The sequence below is a fragment of the Oncorhynchus masou genome, chromosome 9 (genome assembly GCF_036934945.1).
Source record: "Oncorhynchus masou masou isolate Uvic2021 chromosome 9, UVic_Omas_1.1, whole genome shotgun sequence".
In the NCBI taxonomy this organism is placed as follows: domain Eukaryota; kingdom Metazoa; phylum Chordata; class Actinopteri; order Salmoniformes; family Salmonidae; genus Oncorhynchus; species Oncorhynchus masou.
In genome coordinates, this window is record NC_088220.1 from 53,079,987 (window position 1) to 53,088,111 (window position 8,125).

Genomic DNA, 8,125 nt, shown 5'->3' on the forward strand with positions numbered 1-8,125 from the left:
CTGTGTTCAGTTGTAAACGTTGTGGAGCATTGTCGATAGAAATGTCCTGAACAGAGACGACATGGTCGCTTATTCTACATGTCAGAGAGGTGTGTTTGTTCTACGTAACATATTTCTCTGTGAACACTGCTCGACGTTGTGCCCTGCTGAACTCAGCCCAGGTTTCAATGGCTCTGCCTTATATTGAGGATCTGTCTTGATGTCCCCCATGTGGACAGGACAGGAAGTGCAATGTTAGGCCCAATGTGTTCTGAGGCGTTCAGGAAATAGCAATTGAAAAAAGGACCAGCATCTACATGTAAGTAATGTTTCCCTAAGGTAGTGAAGTCTGCACTGCAGAATATTTAACACTGACAATTTTACTTCCCTGGTTCATCGGTTTAATTAAAATTGTCTGGGATTTAGGTTGCCAGCCTCCCAAATGACATAGTGTCTGATATACACAGGGTGCTGTCATATTGGAAAGTTTTCAAAGAATCTACCTTGTGAATGAAAAGTAAAGCCTGCCCCTAAAACGCAGAAATATTTGTGAAATGGTACACTAAAACATTTAACGGGTTTATTAAGAAGTTCAATATTTGCCCTCCGCGACGTAAACGTGGAGAAGTGTTGCAAATGAAGAGTCTCATCCTTGGTGCAGATGTTTTGGTTTAGCGCCCTCCAAATGCATTTGGGATGGATATGTTATTTATCCTCTACCTCTAAAGATTCTCCACACGTTTACAGCGCTGAGCCCCTCGTACTGTTTTTATTCGTTCCAGCAAAATCAAAAGATGAAAGGGGATTTGAATGCTGCTCAAAACAGCCTGTCTGGTTCTTGTGCTTGTGCTTTCACTTCTCAGTCATTTGGTGAGCTGGCTAGTAAATACTGAACTACGTAGGAAAGTTATCACCCAATGATGTGTATAAACCCTGGATTGCTGTGTAAATGGCCAATGAGTGGTTTGAAGACACTGGCTGCCATATTGGTACTCCTCCATAGGAATGAATGGGAATTTTACAGTATTTCAAATGTTTCAAGGATAAAATTACATGTATTTAAGAATTTCTTTGTTGTAGTGAGGATAGTAACATTACTGCTCAATAGAATGTTTATATTTATATACAGCACCAGTCAAGTTTGGACACCTCATTGAAGGGTTTTTCTTTATTTTTACTATTTTCTACATTGTATAATAATAGAAGACATCAAAACTATGAAATAACATAATGAATCATGTCGTAAACAAATCAAAATATATTATATATTTGAGATTCTTCAAAGTAGCCACCCTTTGCCTTGACAGCTTTGCACACACTTGACATTCTCTCAATACGCTTCACCTGGAATGCTTTTCCAACAGTCTTGAAGGAGTTCCCACGTATGCTGAGCACTGAGTTGGTTGCTTTCCCTCACTCATGCTGTCCAAACCATCTCAATTGGGTTGAGGCCTGGTGATCGTGGAGGCCAGGTCATCTGATGCAGCATTCCATCACTCTCCTTCTTGGTCAAATAGCCCTTACACAGCCTGGAGGTGTGATGGGTCTTTGTCCTGTTGAAAAGCAATTGATAGTCCCACTTAGCCCAAACCAGATGTGATGGTGTATCACTGCAGAATGCTGTGGTAGCCATGCTGGTTAAGTGTGCCTTGACTTCTAAATAAATCACTGACATTGTCACCAGCAAAGCCCCACTACACCATCGCACCACCTCCTCCATGCTTCACGGTGGGAATCACACATGCGGAGATCATCATCCGTTCACCTACACTGCGTCTCACAAAAAGACACGGCGGTTGGAATCAAAAAATGCCAAAGGACAGATTTCTACCGAATGTCAATTTCTTGTGTTTCTTGGCACAAGCAAGTTTCTTCTTATTGGTGTCCTTTAGTAGTGGTTTCTTTGCAGCAATTTAAACATGAAGGCCTGATTCACACCGTCTCCTCTGAACAGTTGATGTTGAGATGTGTCTGTTACTTGAACACTGAAGCATTTATTTGGGCTGCAATTTCTGAGGCTGGTAACTAATGAACAGAGGTAACTCTGGGTCTTCCTTTCCTGTGGCGGTCCTCACGAGAGCCAGTTTCATCATAGCACTTGATGGTTTTGCAATTGCACTTGGAGAAACGTTCAAAGTTCTTGAAATTTTCAGGATTGACTGACCATGTCTTAAAGTAATGACGGATGTCGTTTCTCTTTGCTTATTGGAGCTGTTGTTGCCATAATATGGACTTGATCTTTTACCAAATAGGGCTATTTTCTGTATTCCGCCCCTACCCTGTCACTACACAACTGATAGGCTCAAACGCATTATGGAAAGAAATTCCACAAATTCACTTTTAACAAGGCACACCTGTTAATTGAAATGCATTCCAGGGGACTACCTCGTGAAGCTGGTTGAGTGAATGCCAAGAGTGTGATGTCATCAAAGCAAAGGGTGGCTACTTATGAAGAATATCAAATATAAAATGTAATTATTATTTCTTGAACACTGTTTTGGTTACGACATGATTCCATATGTGTTATTTCATAGTTTTGTCTTCACTATTATTCTACAATGTAGAAAATAGTAGAAATAAAGAGAACCCCTTGAATGAGTAGGTCACTTTTGACTGGTACTGGAAATGTTCAGTTCACATAATATAATTTAAACATGTGTATTAAGGAGTCTGTAATATAATATACTTGTCAAACACGAATGTAGACATTAATAAATGCATTTCTATAGACTCCAAAATATTTTACAATGCAGGTGTACCTACAGTGCCTTGCGAAAGTATTCGGCCCCCTTGAACTTTGCGACCTTTTGCCACATTTCAGGCTTCAAACATAAAGATATAAAACTGTATTTTTTTGTAAAGAATCAACAAGTGGGACACAATCATGAAGTGGAACGACATTTATTGGATATTTCAAACTTTTTTAACAATTCAAAAACTGAAAAATTGGGCGTGCAAAATTATTCAGCCCCCTTAAGTTAATACTTTGTAGCGCCACCTTTTGCTGCGATTACAGCTGTAAGTCGCTTGGGGTATGTCTCTATCAGTTTTGCACATCGAGAGACTGAATTGTTTTCCCATTCCTCCTTGCAAAACAGCTCGAGCTCAGTGAGGTTGGATGGAGAGCATTTGTGAACAGCAGTTTTCAGTTCTTTCCACAGATTCTCGATTGGATTCAGGTCTGGACTTTGACTTGGCCATTCTAACACCTGGATATGTTTATTTTTGAACCATTCCATTGTAGATTTTGCTTTATGTTTTGGATCATTGTCTTGTTGGAAGACAAATCTCCGTCCCAGTCTCAGGTCTTTTGCAGACTCCATCAGGTTTTCTTCCAGAATGGTCCTGTATTTGGCTCCATCCATCTTCCCATCAATTTTAACCATCTTCCCTGTCCCTGCTGAAGAAAAGCAGGCCCAAACCATGATGCTGCCACCACCATGTTTGACAGTGGGGATGGTGTGTTCAGCGTGATGAGCTGTGTTGCTTTTACGCCAAACATAACGTTTTGCATTGTTGCCAAAAAGTTCAATTTTGGTTTCATCTGACCAGAGCACCTTCTTCCACATGTTTGGTGTGTCTCCCAGGTGGCTTGTGGCAAACTTTAAACAACACTTTTTATGGATATCTTTAAGAAATGGCTTTCTTCTTGCCACTCTTCCATAAAGGCCAGATTTGTGCAATATACGACTGATTGTTGTCCTATGGACAGAGTCTCCCACCTCAACTGTAGATCTCTGCAGTTCATCCAGTGATCATGGGCCTCTTGGCTGCATCTCTGATCAGTCTTCTCCTTGTATGAGCTGAAAGTTTAGAGGGACGGCCAGGTCTTGGTAGATTTGCAGTGGTCTGATACTCCTTCCATTTCAATATTATCGCTTGCACAGTGCTCCTTGGGATGTTTAAAGCTTGGGAAATCTTTTTGTATCCAAATCCGGCTTTAAACCTCTTCACAACAGTATCTCGGACCTGCCTGGTGTGTTCCTTTTTCTTCATGATGCTCTCTGCGCTTTTAACGGACCTCTGAGACTATCACAGTGCAGGTGCATTTATACGGAGACGTTATTACACACAGGTGGATTGTATTTATCATCATTAGTCATTTGGGTCAACATTGGATCATTCAGAGATCCTCACTGAAATTCTGGAGAGAGTTTGCTGCACTGAAAGTAAAGGGGCTGAATAATTTTGCACGCCCAATTTTTCAGTTTTTGAATTGTTAAAAAAGTTTGAAATATCCAATCAATGTCGTTCCACTTCATGATTGTGTCCCACTTGTTGTTGATTCTTCACAAAAAAATACAGTTTTATATCTTTATGTTTGAAGCCTGAAATGTGGCAAAAGGTCGCAAAGTTCAAGGGGGCCGAATACTTTCGCAAGGCACTGTAAATGGCGGCACCTATGTGTAATCTAGGATTAATACTTATCATTGGTATCATCTGACTGCAGGGATACAGTTTGTGTTCATTTTGTTAACAGGTAAGTTGACTGAAAACACATTCTCATTTAGAGCAACAACCTAGGGAATAGTTACAGGAATGAGCCAGTTGGAAGCTGTGGTTGATTAGGTGGCCATGATTGTCAGATTGGGAATTTAGCCAGGACAACCGGGTTAACACCCCTACAATAAGTGCCATGGGATCTTTAGTGACCATAGAGGGTCAGAAGGACACCCGTTTAACATCACATCTGAAAGACAGCAGCCTATGATGGGCAATGTTCCCAATCACTGCTGTGGGATTTGTTTTTTTAGACAAAAGAGTGCTTCATATTGGCCATCCAATACCACTTCAAGCAGCATCTGCTCTCTCATCCAGGGACCAAAGCTGCTTAGTTTCAGAGGCAAGTCAGCAGTGGGTTGCAGGGTGGTATGTCGCTGGCACGAAGTCCAGTATATTCAGAGATCAGCCAAGGTACTGGGTTGTCATAAACTGCAGTGAAGATTACGCTGGTTTATACATGTTATTGTATTTCCTGTTCTATGATGGCATCTGGAGTAATTCTTAATACTTTTTCTCATCGTACAACTTTAACAGAATGTTTAAGTTAGACACTGGTTTGGTGCTGGAGATAAGTCATCTGATGTTGAAAAGCTGTGAATTTGTCCTTTAATGAAAGAAATGGGAATACCACCAATGTTTTGCTTTTATTGACTTCCATACATACGCCACATTGTTCCATTACCTCTAGGTCCGACTTCGTGAAAACCAGCCACTTAAAATAAAAATAATCTGGCAAGCTAAACAATAAATAGGAGTATGAACCAGACTCCTAACTTGTGCTGATGTTCTAATAATATTTAAAAAATGTTTGTACTAAAAACCAAGCAACTTGTGACACCTGCCCATATATAACCTCCCCCCTCCCTCAGAGTTTGGCTCAGGTCAGAAATGAAAACCCACACACACGTGTAGGCTATGCTGGAATGTCATACAAATACCACAACTCCACACAGACAAACACATCACAACTCCATTCATGTCAGGTACAGATGCTTTTTCATTAGAATGTCAAATTCACAAAGCTCACCATGAAACGCGTCTCCACCAGTCCCCATTTGTCATCTCTATTCTCTCCATATCTCACCTCTCCCTTGATAACAGAAACCTACACTATCTGTGCTCCCTGTAATAACCTCCATGAAAAAGATGGATCTACACTGAACACAAATATAAATGCACCATGTAAAGTGTTTGGTGCCATCTGTTCAAATAAAAGCTCCCAGAAATTTTCCATTTGCTCAAATTTGTTTGTTTTTTACATCCGTTAGTGAGCATTTCTCCAAGATAATCCATCCACCTGACAGGTGTGGCATATCTAGAAGCTGACTAAACAGCATGATCATTACACCGGTGCACCTTGTGCTGGGGACAATAAAAGGCCACTCTAAAATGTGCAGTTTTGTGACACAGATGTCACACGTTTTGAGGGAGATTGCAATTGACATGCTGACTGGAGGAATGTCCACCAGATAACTTGCCAGAGAATTGAATGTTAATTTCACTACCATAAGCTTCCTTCAACGTCGTTTTAGAACATTTAGCAGTAAGTCCAACCGGCCTCACAACCGCTGACCACATGTAACCACGCCAGTCCAGGACCTCCATCCGGTTTCTTCACCTGCGGGATCGTCTGAGACCAACCACCAGGTCAGCTGATGAAACTGGGTTTGTACAACTGAAGAATTTCTGCTTAAACTGTCAGAAACTGTCTCGTGGAAGCTCACCTGCATGCTCGTCGTCCTCTCAAGGGTCTTGACCTGACTGCAGTTTGGGGTTGTAACTGACTTCAGTAGGCAAATGCTCACCTTCGATAGACACTGGCATGCTGGAGAAGTGTGCTCTTCACGGATGAATTCCGGTTTCAACAGTACCGGGCAGATGGAAGTGTATGGCGTTGTGTTGGCGAGCGGTTTGCTGATGTCAATGTTGTGAACAGAGTGCCCCATGGTGGCGGTGAGGTTATGGTTTGGGCAGGCATAAGCTACAGACAACGAACACAATTGCATTTTATCCGAATGCACAGAGATACCGTGATGAGATCCTGAGGCCAATTGTCGTGCCATTCATCTGCCGCCATAACCTCACGTTGCAGCATGATAATGCACGGCCCCATGTCGCAAGGATCTGTACACAATTCCTGGAAGCTGAAAATGTCCCAGTTCTTCCATGGCCTGCATACTCACCAGACATGTCACCCATTGAGCATGTTTGGGATGCTCTGGATCGAAGTATACGATATCCAGCAACTTCGCACAGCCATTGAAGAGGAGTGGGACAACATTCTACAGGTCACAATAAAAAGCTTGATCAACTCTATGCAAAGGAGATGTGTCCTGCTGCATGAGGCAAATGGTGGTCACACCAAATACTGACTGGTTTTCTGATCCCCTCCCCTACTTTTATGTTATCTGTGAGCAACAGATGCATATCAGTATTCCCAATCATGTGAAATCCATAGATTATGGCCTAATGCATATATTTCAATTAACAATTTCCTTATATGAACTGTAACTCAGTAAAATGTTTGAAATTGTTGCATGTGCATTTATGTTTTTCTTCAGTATATATTCATTTATGTGAAGCCATATAGTATGGCTTCACATAAAAGGTTATTTCAGCCCCTACGGAGTCCAAAGGGTGAGCAACAGCAGCTGCATGATGGTCGTACACATTGAAAGGTTTAGGATGCTGTAACTGTTTAGGATGCTGTAACTGTGAGCAGACGAGCTGCCAACGAACCAGTCTCCTGTCATAGGTTTATCATATTAACAATAACTTCTGACATTGTGTTGTCATGTTATAACTCCTGACATAACATATTAACATAACTCCTGACATTGTGTTATCATATTAACATTAACTCCTGACATAGTGTTATCATATTAACATTAACTAACATGAACTCCTGTCATGTGTTATCATATTAACATTAACTCCTATCATATTAGCATGAACTCCAGTCATAGGGTTATCATATCAACATTAAGTCCTGTCATAGTGTTATCATATTAACATGAACTCCTGTCATAGTGTTATCATATTAACATGAACTCCTGTCATAGTGTTAACATAATAACATGAACTCCTGTCATAGTGTTAACATATTATCATGAACTCCTGTCATAGTGTTATCACATTAACATTAACTCCTGTCATAGTGTTATCATATTAACATTAACTTCTGTCATAGTGTTATCATATTAGCATTAACTCCTGTCATAGTGTTATGTTAACATATTAACATGAATAACATACTCCTGTCATAGGGTTATCATATTAACATGAACTCTGTCATAGTGTTATCATATTAACTCCTGTATAGTGTTATCATATTAACTGAACCTGTCATAGTGTTATCATATTAACATGAACTACTGTCATGGTGTTATCATATTAACATGAACTCCTGTCATAGTGTTATCATATTAACATTAACTCCTGTCATAGTGTTATCATATTAACATTAACTCCTGTCATAGTGTTATCATATTAACATGAACTCTGTCTGTCATGAACTCCTGTCATAGTGTTATCATATTTGAACTCCTGTCATAGTGTTATCATATTAACATGAACTCCTGTCATAGTGTTATCCATTATTAACATGAACTCCTGTCATAGTGTTATCATATTAATACTAACT